This window comes from Nyctereutes procyonoides, unplaced genomic scaffold (genome assembly GCF_905146905.1).
Source record: "Nyctereutes procyonoides isolate TBG_1078 unplaced genomic scaffold, NYPRO_anot_genome, whole genome shotgun sequence".
NCBI lineage: Eukaryota > Metazoa > Chordata > Mammalia > Carnivora > Canidae > Nyctereutes > Nyctereutes procyonoides.
This window is the reverse complement of record NW_026575140.1, coordinates 30,107,842-30,120,460: the sequence shown is the minus strand read 5'-3', so window position 1 is coordinate 30,120,460 and position 12,619 is coordinate 30,107,842.

Sequence of the window (12,619 nt, the reverse complement as noted above, 5' to 3'; positions counted from 1 at the left end):
AGCAAGTTTAGACCAAGGAAATGCACTGTAGGATTTGCTGGTTACTCTGTATCATATTGTGCCCTATCACTGTTACTATTACCTCTGGTAGCAATAGTAAGATTAGATAACTGTTAGCACTAATACTAACGCTATTAGTATAATATTACTAACACTATTGCTATAGGATTAGCAATACTATTAATGCTACTATTACTATTAAGGTATTTATATACTATCAATCCATTCTAAGAAGAGGAATTACTCTCTTGTGGCTTACATAGCACAAATTGTACATGGACAAGTTACGGCTTACTTTTCCTCATTCTTTTGCTAGTCTGTCAACCTCTAAATGGCACCCCCAGGATCTTAGGCCAAGATTGGCACACAACAGATACTTAATAAGTGATTGCAGCATGGTTGGGCACCTATTATACCCAGAGGGTGGAATTAAGGCAAGCCCTGTGATGGTTTGCAAAGTAAAATTGAGGTTTTGTATCTGGGGTAGGACTAAGATGAGGCCAAGGAGATATCTCGGGGGCTCACTCTCAGGATCGACCTGATACCTGCTACACCTCAAGAGTGAGCAGTCCTGTTCTTTGCAGAGATTTCCAGGAAGCCCCAGCCCTGCTCTGTCCAGAGTCCACGCTCACTTGTTCATGTGATTGGACAGCCCACTGACACCCCACTAACACACAGTGATCTGAATGGCATTTCTTTCCTGATTTTGGAAATGTCTCCATGACTTGTATGCTGTATTGAGTTTCCATTCCCTGAATATCTCATGACAAGTGGATTAGGAGGTAGTCTACATGCTGGCTGAAAATAAGAAGTGAGTCTGTGTTTCATGGTTGCTGCTGACCTACAGGTGGATAATAATCCAACACAGCTAACTAAGAGAGGTTGCTCCAAGGTAAGGCTTTCCATAGTAAACTCAGCTTCTTACTGTAAATACTCTTGTTTACCCTTCTACAAAGGACACACACCCAGCTGGTGAGATGGACCTTAGTTAATCTTTAAACACATCCTCAGGGAACCTAGCTGAGTTTATAAGGTGATTTAGTAACTAAAAATTATACTTGCTCTCAAGAGGGGAAAAAAAATTGTTTGCTTTCTGGTTCATTGTGCTGAACGCCCAGAAGAATGCTGTTGTTTAATGAAAAGGAAAGGAGGTGCCCACATGTGAACAATAAAAAGTGATGACTTCACAGAGAAGTACTTACAGATCCTAACATCATGGAGGCTGACTGGCTGGTTTAGGAACAGAGAGCCATACTGTGCTGACTGGCTTGCTCCCTAATGAGCCCATCCCTTCTCTTCCTGCTCTTAACTGCCATCTGGGAGAAAAATGCCCCAAAACCATGATGCCTAAGCTGTAGACAGACAATTCTCCAGGGAAAGAGTGAGCTTTCTGGAAGGAGAAGTCAAGGAATGCAGTCGAGCTGGGCCTTTTGGTGGAAAAAAGTGTGTTGCCACCATGCCACCAGGGGAGGGCATGGTCCAGGTGGTGGATGGGGGTGGTCTGCAGGGGAGAGCGAAGTTCTCCCCAACAGTCCCTCATGACCCCATGACAGGAACTGCTTCTTTCCTCCTCTTCCCATATTGGAATTCATGGGTCTCTTCAGGAGCTGGGCTATACACACCTTGGAAGTGTGAGCTGGCTTCCTGATTGGGAAGGATTCTCAAACCAACAACTCTGGGACCCCAGACTTTCCTACCACTCATGTCAGAGCAAAACCTACTGAACTGTATGGCATAAAAATAGCTAGTATTTTTAATTTTCATGACGCAGAAGTGCCTTCTGAGATCACACCACCAAGAATGAACATGCAATACAGTCCCAACTAGGTGAACATGGCTAGTGAAGATATCAGAATAGTCAGCAAAATAGTAGCATGGATTGCTCCTGGATGGTGAGGTTGTTATGGATTTTTTTCATTTTTTACATTGCTTCAAGGAACTTTAAAACGACCACCCCTCCACATACACACCACAATAAGCTTATAAGAACTTTATAATCCCAAACAGTTATACAACACTCCAAATGGTATTTAAAGAAAGAGAAATGGCTAGCTGGCATTCTGGCCATTGACAGAGAGGAGAGCACCAGGGGTGGGGTGGACAAGATGAAGGGGACAGAAGCTCTTGATGACCTTCTCTCCAGGGCACCTGAGTCTTAACCACAGAGGGGTTGAAGAAACCAGTTTACAGCCAGGTCAAAGCCCTACCAAGTTCATTTTCAGTAGGTGTTTTTAAAGACTTTTATAATTTCAGGTCTTTTCTATGAACTGTGTTTGGAGATAAAATGGTTTCTAAGAGGAGTTAATAGACTGTCACTTTAGGGAGAATTACTTAAAAACTAGGGTCAATGTAGCTTGTACTTTGAAGGGCAAAAGGAAAGAGGATGCTCCCTCCAGACAAGAAGGAACCCATGCAGTCCATACTCCCCACCCATGAGTACAGAGACACAAAACACTGCTCACTGCTCTGGCCCTCTCAACTCCTCCAGTCATATAGGAGGGCTTCTGCCAAGAATCTTCCTACTACAGCAAATGCGACATCAGTCAGAATGCTGACTATGAGTGAGCAGGATGCCTGGATCTCTCCGGCTGGAGAGATGGACTTGAAATGGAGGCATTCACACATTGTGTGAATTGTTCAAGTCTTACCCAAGCTGATGTAATGAAAACATTTAGGGAAGCACACAACTCTGCATAAATGTAAGATCACCAAGGGTAAGAAGAGAACAGAGGGAATATTCACGTGGTGCCCAGGAATCCCTAGAAAGCTCCAGAGAAGAGCTGACCTGATGGGTGGGAGTTGTAGGTTCTTGTCCTTAAAAACAGAACAATGGGTTAATGAGGCTTCATAGGTAAGACTCAACTCCAAGAAACCCCTGCCTTTGCCCCACACCAGGTCTTCAGGTTGCACATGGAGATACTTGTTTCTGTCCATAACACCAGGTCTTCAGGTTGCACATGGAGATACTTGTTTCTGTCCATATGCTCTTGTAGGAGAAGTCGCCGCACCCAGAACACTGGAGATGGGAACCCAGAGGGACCAAGACAGTCATCACCTGAGACAGGTGTTCTGATGATGCTTCAAGAGGCTTCAAAAGCAGAAGCTGTGATCAGCAGACCACAGCAAGCCCAAGACCTTCATACCGTGGAAATGGGGAAGCAGAACTGTGGATGCTGGCAGAGACAAGGGACCAGACGGAGACCAGCAGAGAGCCAGTGAGAGATGTGGACCAGACTACACTGCCATCCAGGTCCTGGACCATGAACCCAGCCAGGGTATGCACCTGTTCACTAAGAATAAGCAAAAAAGCAAAATCCCTGCAAGTTGGAAATCAGAAGAATAGCTACTTGGGGACCTAATGGGATTCAAGACAAGCAATTTGCTGGGAGTTGGGGGTCTGTCCAAACCCAGGCCAGTGTGCTGTTCACACAAGCCCTCTGGCAGTTCACTGGTCAGGGGTGCTAGGAGGTCAGCAAAGAGCAGGCTGACAAAGCATTGCAGGAACTGAACTCCTATCCCACAGGAGTGGGATGCCTGGGTGAAGGAGGTCAGGGGCCCAGGGGCAGTGAGGAGAAGCTCTTGCAAGGGCTGGGGTCTGGATACAAAGGCAAACCCCAAAGAGTTCAGGTGCCCCACACAGGAAGGAGCGTCCCTCTGTGTGAATCTGCAGCTCTGCTCTCCAAGGCCTGAGAGCTGTCCCCTCTCTCACAGGTGCCTGACAAACTAAGCGGGATCGGGGGCAGGAGGGCTTGTTTCTGGTAGGACAGCCATTTAGGAGTTTAAGACAGTGGTTCTGTGGCTGAGTCCTTGGAGCAATGTGCTTTTCTGGCCCCATTCTGTAAGATGCCACTGTGGAGAAGCAAGGGAGTGCCCATCTTCTGGAAGTATCCTCATGCAACTCCAAGACCTGCTGTGAAAGTTGTCAGACCATGCATTTCAATCTACATCTGCCTGGTTTTCAATATGCATGTTTGTCAAAGAATGCAAACTTCCTATTCAGGGATGAATAGGTTCTAGTCATGTCATGGTGACCACAGTGGGCAATGCTGCATCATATACTTGAAGGATGCTATAAGCATAGGTGTTAAATGGTCTCACCACAAAAAAAGAACGGTAACTATGTAAGGGGAGGGCTGAGCTAGTCCACCTTACCATGGTGATCATTTCACAGTCCATATGTGCATCAAATCACATTGTACACCTTAAACTTATAGTTTTATATGTTAATTATATCCCAGTAAAGCTGGAGCAATAAGCCACTATGTTCCAACCTGCCCTTCCCTGACACCTGCCCCTCTGTACACTGGCCCAGGTCCCTCCTAGATTGGCAGACTCTCTTCCTCATCCAAGCCTCTGTGTATGCCAGCCTTCCCCCCCCCCCAGAATGCCTTTTCTTCATTCCACACCTGTGGAGACCTTTATTGTCCACCAAGAAGCACTGCAAAATAACCACATATGCTTTGTGTACATAGTCCCTCCCTGGAGCTGTGCAATGTCTTGCTACGATTCCCATGGCACTGGGCTCCTTTCATGAAGCATCCAGCTCCTCCTTATGCTTTTCAAAAGTGGGCGTGATGAACTGAAAGCAGGGTCTGTAGGCAAAAACCTCTCTCTGGGTCACAGACACACCAAGTGCTTGATGAAACAATCACAGTAATGACCATTATACCATAAGTACCACCTACACCATGCCGAGCACCATTCAGAGAACCTTGTATGTATTAACTTAACTGGTCTTCACAGCACTCTGGCAGGAGGAAAACTATACTTGTTCCCACCTTGCAACAGGGTAACGAAGGCACAGAGAGATTAAGAACCTTGCCTAAGTTTACACAGCTGGAAGTGGGGAGAGGATCCCATGCAAGCAGTCTTGTTCCAGCACAACCATGCCTCCTTGAGCTGAGTGGGGTCATGTTATCATCAACCTCTCCAATGGAAAGTGTCTCCCAGAGTAAGATGGACAAATTAACAACACCAGCTCCCTGGGCTCTGCTACAGCCCCAGTTATGTTTAATGAAGCAGGTAAATCATGGGTCGCAACTTCAAATGGCTCACCATGACAAGCACCCCAGTGGAGATGTGCTTTTTAGTAGATAAAGGGTCATGTGGCCACATATGATGGGGCACATGGCCACGTATGTTGGTGAAAACAGCCACTGCTGACCAAGCATCTGCTAGACACTCAGCCAGGAGGTCCTCAGGCTCAGCTCAGGGACCAGTGGACTTTTCTATAAATAACCAGATGGTAACTATTCTAGGCTTCATGGGTCAAGAGGCAAATTTGAGAATATTTTGTATGTACTCACATATCAAAAAAGAAAAAAATTGCCACAAATTTTTATTGATGAATATTATAATAGTTACATATTACATATTATGTAAATATTACATATTACACACTATTATAACAAATATTATATAATCATACAATAAATATATAAAAAATAATTTACTGACATTCTTGTCTCTAGAATAACATTTTGTTTAATTAGTGTTACAGCTGGGGATCCTTTTTGCCAAACCAATTGCAAACATTCACTTAGGAAAACCATTCTCTGCTTGGAGGCAGTACAAAGACAAGCCATGGCTTACATTTGGCCCGTGGGCTGTCATATGAGTTTCCTGTGGCTGCTGCAACAAACTGCCACAAACTTAATGGCTTGAAACAACACAAATGTAAATTATCTTCCAGTTCTGGAGGTCAAAAGACCAAAATGGCTCTCACCTGGCTAAAATCAAGGTACCAGCAAGAGTGTGCTCTTTTTGTGTTTCTGGAGCCTGTGGAAGGGAATCCCCATTCTAGTCTTCTCAAGCTTCCAGAGGAGATGACGTTGGACCCACCCAGATAATCCAGGATCAATCCAGGAGGAGAATCCAGGACTGCCTCCCCAGTTCGAGGCTCCCAGCCACATCTCAGAGCCCCCTTTTGCCAGATGAGGTTGCATGCCCACATGTTACAGGGAGCAGAAAGGGCCCATCTCTGGGAGGCCGTTATTCTGCTTGTGACTCTTAAGTCTGCCAACTCTCGCTTTTTGCTCTTGATGCTCATGTAGATGCCACGTGGAAGGTAAAGTGGTAGCTGGGTTACCAACAAGAAATTGGGGGCTCTAAAAAGCCCTAGAAGGGCAGGCCCCACATCTCACCTGGTATAACAGCTGCTGAACGGACATTTCCTGTATATATTGTCATAGCAAATCAATTCACTGATCAATTAATGTGCCAAGGTCTGAAAAATCAAATAGAATGTTTAACTAGAGAATGAATTTTCCTGTTGATGTTCGGATGTGAGACTCTGCAAACTGTAGAGATGGCAGTGATTCTCTGAAGTCCCCATTATCACAGCTGCTAACCCCTGGCAATGTAGGGCCAGCCTGGCCCAAGGGGACCCACCCTGCAATTCTAGGCTTCGAGTGGCTAAGGGGCCTACATGTACTCTCCAGACCCAGTGGCCACTAGTCTACTGTTTCGCATCATCTATCCCATGTAATGTCTTTCTAAACTCTTTTTGTGTGCATAGTGCATTGTGTGTCTCTCCTAACCAGAAGGTAAGAGCCTAGTAAGCAGGAAGCTCATCTGTCTGGGGCTTGTTGAATCTCCAGCTCCTAGAACAGTGTCTGGCACTTGGTAGATGCTTAGTAAATATTTTCTTGAAGAATTAATATAAGAGTCTTCTTATGCTGAGTGAAGTAAGTCAATCAAAGAAGGACAAACATTATATGGTTTCACTCATAAAAGGAATATAAAAAATAGTGTAAGGGATTATAGGAGAAAGGAGAGAAAATGAATGGGAAATATCAGAGAGGGCAACAAAACATGAGAGACTCCTAACTCTGGGAAATGAAGGGGAGGTGGGCAGGGGGTGGGGTGACTGGATGACGGACACTGAGGGGGACACTGGATGGGATGAGCACTGGGTGTTTGTTTTTTTTAATAAATTAATTTTTTATTGGTGTTCAATTTACCAACATACAGAATAACACCCAGTGCTCATCTCATCAAGAGCACTGGGTGTTATACTATATGTTGGCAAATCAAACTCCAATAAAAAAATATACAAAAAATTAAAAATAAAAGGTTGAAAAATTAACTAAAAAAAAGAAAAAAGAAATCTTGCCATTTGCAATGACGTGGATAGAACTTGAGGGTATTATGCTGAGCAAAATAACTCAATCAGAGAAAGACAGTTATCATGTGATCTCATATGTGGAATTTAAGAAACAACACAGAGGATCATAGGGGAAGAGAGGAAAAAATGAAACAAGATGAAATCAGAGAGGGAGACAAACCATGAGAGACTCTTAATTGTAGGAAACAAACAGAAGATTGCTGTTTGGGGAGGGGGGTGTGGGGGCTGGGGTCAATGGGTGACAGGCATGAAGGAGGGCATGTGATGGGCTGAGCACTGGGTGTTAGATAAACTGATGAATCACTGACCTCTACCTCTGAAAGTAATAATAAAATTTTTTAAAAAAAGAGGCTTCTTCCCAACTAATCTTGACACAGTTATAGAAACTCCCTTCTGAGCCAAATGCCGCATAAATGTCCCTGGGAGAGGTAATACTTTAAAAGGTCCTGAATCTCACCTGTATATGTGAATTCTAGAATCTCCCCTAGATACGTAAAAAGACATGAGAGGTAGGCAGTAGTCCTAGAAACAGAAGTGGACCATGCCGAGAGGGGTGCTATTCAATATTGCTGAGGAGTGATTCTACTTTGGGTCCATTCTTTCTCCCTGAATCCTTTTCTGGCTGACACAGCACCAGCAGAGGGAGAATCTGTCCTGGAAAGGAGCAGCTACCACCAAGCCTTATGCCAAATAAAGAGAGAAGAGCAGAGATTCTGCTACACTCGACAGAATGGAGGGGGAAAGCCATTCAGAAGAAGCTCGCCAGGTAACATGGCACTTACCACTTGTAAAGCAGATTATATGCACAGAGTTATTTAATCTGCACAAGCTTCTTGCTAGGAGATTGTCATTGTTATAACCATTTTGTGATGACTAAACAGAGGCATAGAGAAATTAAGAACACGTGCCTAGGGCCAAATATCCATAAGACACTGTTTTGTTGGTGCGTGCAGTGGCTCTGCTGGAGTCCCCATCAGGCACGGGGGCAGAATCGAGAGGCCCCTCTCTCCCTGGCCAAGGAGCTCACAGTCCACCATGGAATTTCTGAGACATGCATGCATCACTTTCATGTTTCCTGCAATATGGTAATGCAACCTATACTATCATTTACTTTGTAAGTTTACTTCGCTCACTATTCTTTCAAGAAAAATTTGGGTATCATTGCTATATGTGGAAAATTGTTACCACTTCACATAAGTAAAAGATAACCATAAAATAAACACAATGAAAACAAATGATCAGACTTTTAAAAATGCTTTTCTATGAAGCACCAATAATCATCAGCCACTTGTAGAAATTATAGGGCTATTTGAAAGCAACGTTTCTAACATGTGAATAACAAAGAAGTAATGGTGGTAGTAATACCACCAGCTATGAAGTCTATGCACCACAGTTTAGAAGCATAAAATATAAAAACCAAATCACCCCATATCTCTATTGGGAATAGACTTATGGCTTCCTTTCCTTCCTCAAACCCTGGCATTGGGACCCAGTCTGGAAAGTAAGTTTTGTTCCATCTCTTTACATCCAGACACAATACAGTGTAAGCAAAGACATCAAATACACATGGAAAAAATTTTGAGTGTAAAGCTAATTACTCATAACTTGTACTTAAGATGAAAAAAAGTGCCCATCTCCCAGCTCAATGAGCCATTTTATGTGCTGCTGTGGGCAGTGGCTGCCCTCACATCAGTCCCTGCAAATGTGCAGATGCACCAAGAGGGTTGGTCTAGTTCATTTTCTCACGTCCCTACAATACTTTAAAAGCCCATAAAAGTCATGCCAAAATGGTCTAAAAGAAAAATCTCTGATTCTCATCCTGATGAGGACATAAATCCGATGCCCACTTCAGTGGGTGCCGCCATTTGTCCTCATTTCAAACAAATCTGCACATCTGGGAAGCCAACATGTCTGTGGTCAATTTATTTATCACATTCATATTAATTTAGATTATGTTAGCTCCTTTCCTAATGATCCTACAGCATATTTGAAGACAGGGCCTGGATCAAACTTTAGCAAAGAGAAAACATGCTATAAGCAGAGGAATCAGCTGCATGTATGGAAATCAATATTACTATGGAAATCAATTATTACATAAAAACCTGTAATGTAAAGGCTTGTGTTTGAGGACCAAGGGTTGTATGCCTAAGACACCTCAAAAAGGAAATCCTTTGCACACATTTCTTCTGGTATAGTGTCAAAATGTACCAGCTAAGAAAATAAGCTAATTAAGATTCTGCACCAGTAGAAAGAACTCTAGATCATGTATTAAAATCTATAATGCTCAGTGATATGTTTTCAATCCAACCTGATAAAGTAATACTCCCTCTGAGCACATATCTTGCCCTGAATCCCCTGCCCCCAAAAAATCTCGTAATAGTTGAAATGTCCCAGCTGCCATCACTCATGGAATGAGCATGAAATGATCATGCTGGATTCAGGGGTCTGAGGCTAATTCCAAGGTATCAGCTTAATCGGGAAAGTGCTGATATATCTGTCCTCCCATTACATTATCTGCTTACAGCTCCCTTCAAGGCATTACTGGATTTCTATAAAACATTGTGTTCTACATCACCCATAGATAAGCTTTCTGCCATTCGAATCAAGCAAGAGTTGCATTTCAGCAACCCAAGCACAGTCTCTGATGCAATATCTATACATCTCTAGCTCAACCCTGAGAATCCAGTGAGGATCAAAATTCATTCATTCATCCAAAAAGCATTGAGTACCAATCTATGTTGCTCACTACATGTAAGGAAAAGAACATTAAATTAGGTTGGCAATAAGAATTATCATTAGATTAATAGTAGAATTTATTGAGAGCTGTGTGCCAGCTGCTTTGCTGAGCATTTTGCATGTATTACTGCAGCCTCAAAATAACTCCAAACAGTTGCACTATTACTATACCTACTTAGTGATGAGGAAACAGAGGCACAGAGATATTAGTTTGCCCAAAGTCTTAAACAAAGAAAGGCAGCATCAAAACAAGGACCCAGACGGCCTGATCTCCAAAGTCACATTCAGTGCAGACCACATCCTGACAAGTAAGGCAAGCACCCTGTCTTCAAACCACTCAAATCCTAAACTGTGAGACAGATACAAAGATATTGGTAAAACCCATTATAATGAGATTCTCACTTCTGGTGACAAAATAAGAGGCAAGATTTAGTTCTCCCTGAAACAATCATAAATTGGACAAAAGATAAATCACACTGGTTTTTAAGACATTGTACACCAGACAATGAAGGACACTAGTCCCAAAGAGATGAAGAATGAGCAAGGCAAGCTCTGTGATCATCCCAATTCACTGTGTAATGTGGAGCCTAGCAGAGTAAAGAGTAAAGAGACAGAGCTAAGAGTCTAGGGAGACAAAGGTGGCCAGTGTTTGCAAGAGAGAGTTCCAGAGAGGAGAGAGATGCAAGGGAGAATCCCAGAGATCTGAAAAGGCCTCTGGAGTATTTAGCCGAGTACTAACGAGCATGCGGGCATTAGGAAACCACCCAAAGTCAAAAGTCAAAAGATTAGAGCAAGCAGTGCTTCTACAGGGTCAGGAATAGCACCTAGTCCTAAGGAAACTTCAAAATTCATGGAGAATTGAGTAGAGTACTCAGGAATGTTTTGCTGTCATAGTGGGGAAAAATTAACCTTTGGCTGCTCAGATCCTACCAAACCAATCTTTTAAAAATATTTTTTATTTATTTATTCATGAGAAATGCAGAGGGAGAGGCAGAGACATAGGCATAGGGAGAAGCAGGCTCCCTGTGGGGATCTTGATGTGGAACTCGATCCCAGGACCCCTGGATCACACCTTGAGCTGAAGGCAGACTTTCAACCACTGAGCCATTCAGGCATCCCTCAGCAAACCAACCTTAACAACAAGATCCTAAACAATCAAACTTTTGCCAAAGAGCTTAACTATATCTCAGAGCAAAGCTCACTAATGTTTGTAGGAAAACAGAAATATCAAGCAATCAATAAGATCAAAGCCACAATCTCCAGCATCCAATTAAAGCAAACTGAAAGCAAAATACGACCATAATAAGGAAAAAAAAAATCGATCAATCAGAATCACAGCAGCACTGACACATATTTTCTAATTGGCAGATGTGGACATTTAAAAAGCTCCTCTAGCAATATGGATGGGGGAAACAAAACTTAGTTGAAGAAATGATGGCTGGAAACTTTCCAAACTTATAGAAAAGTATACACTCACAGATAGAAGCTCAATAAACCCAAACACATGCAATGGAAACTATGCCTAGGCACATCAACAAATTGCTCACCATCAGTGATAAAGAGAAAATCTTAAAAGCAGTCAGAGAAAAAGTATAAAGTATGTACAGAGAAATATAGATGTTTTATGGCTGCAGATTTCTCCTCAGAAACTATTTAAGTGAGAAGACAGTGGCATGAGATCTTTAAAGTATGAAAATGCACTGCCAACCTAGAATTCTATACCTGGCAAAAATGTCTCTCAAAAATGGAAGCAAAAGAATTGATCACCAGCAGATCTGCACTACAGGAAATGTTTAAGGATGTCCTGAAGGAAGAAACAAAATTATTCCAGCTGGAAATCTAGATCTTTATAAAGGAATTAATAGTCTTGGAAGTGAGAACTGCATGGGTAATAAGTAAGATTTTTAAATTTAAATATCCTTATATTATAAGTGACTGTTTAAAAATGATAATAGTGTATTGTGGAGTTTATAACACATATAAAAGGCAGGAGTAGAGAAATGGAAGTATAATATTATAAAGCCTTTATACCATATGGGGAATGCTATGTTAGTACTTAAAGGCTAATTGTAATAAGTCAAAAGTGTATACTGGAAAGCTCAATGTAATCATTGAAATAATAAAACAAAAAGTTGAAGCTAATAATCAGACAAAGTAAATTAAAAGAAATTATGACAAATATCTGGTTAATCCATAGAAAGATTAGTTAAGGGAAAAAAAGAGGGGAGAATAAAGGAAAGAAATAACATGATCAGCAAAATGATACCTTAAAACCTAATTATATAAACAATCACATAAAATGTAAATGATCTAAATATACCCCATTAAAAGTCAGGGAATGTTAGATTGGATTAAAAAAACAAGATCCAACTTGATGCTTCTTGTAAGAAATACACTTGAATATAAAGACACAAATAGGAAAGGGGCAGGCAAAATATATAACATTCTAACACTAATGAAAATATACTGGGAATGGTTATATTAATATCAAAGTCAATTTCAGAGTAAAGAATATTATCAGGGTTAAAGAAGTTCATTTCAACAAGAAGACAAAATAATTCTAAATGTTTATGCACCTAATAACTAAGCTTCAAAATCCATGAGGCAAAAACTGACAGATGTGTAAGAAAATGTGCATAAATCCACATTTATGGTTGCAGATTTCGATACTACCTCGATAATAGATATAAATAATAGATAGTAAAGATATAGAAGATTTGATTACCACTGTAATCCAACTTGACCTAAATGACATTT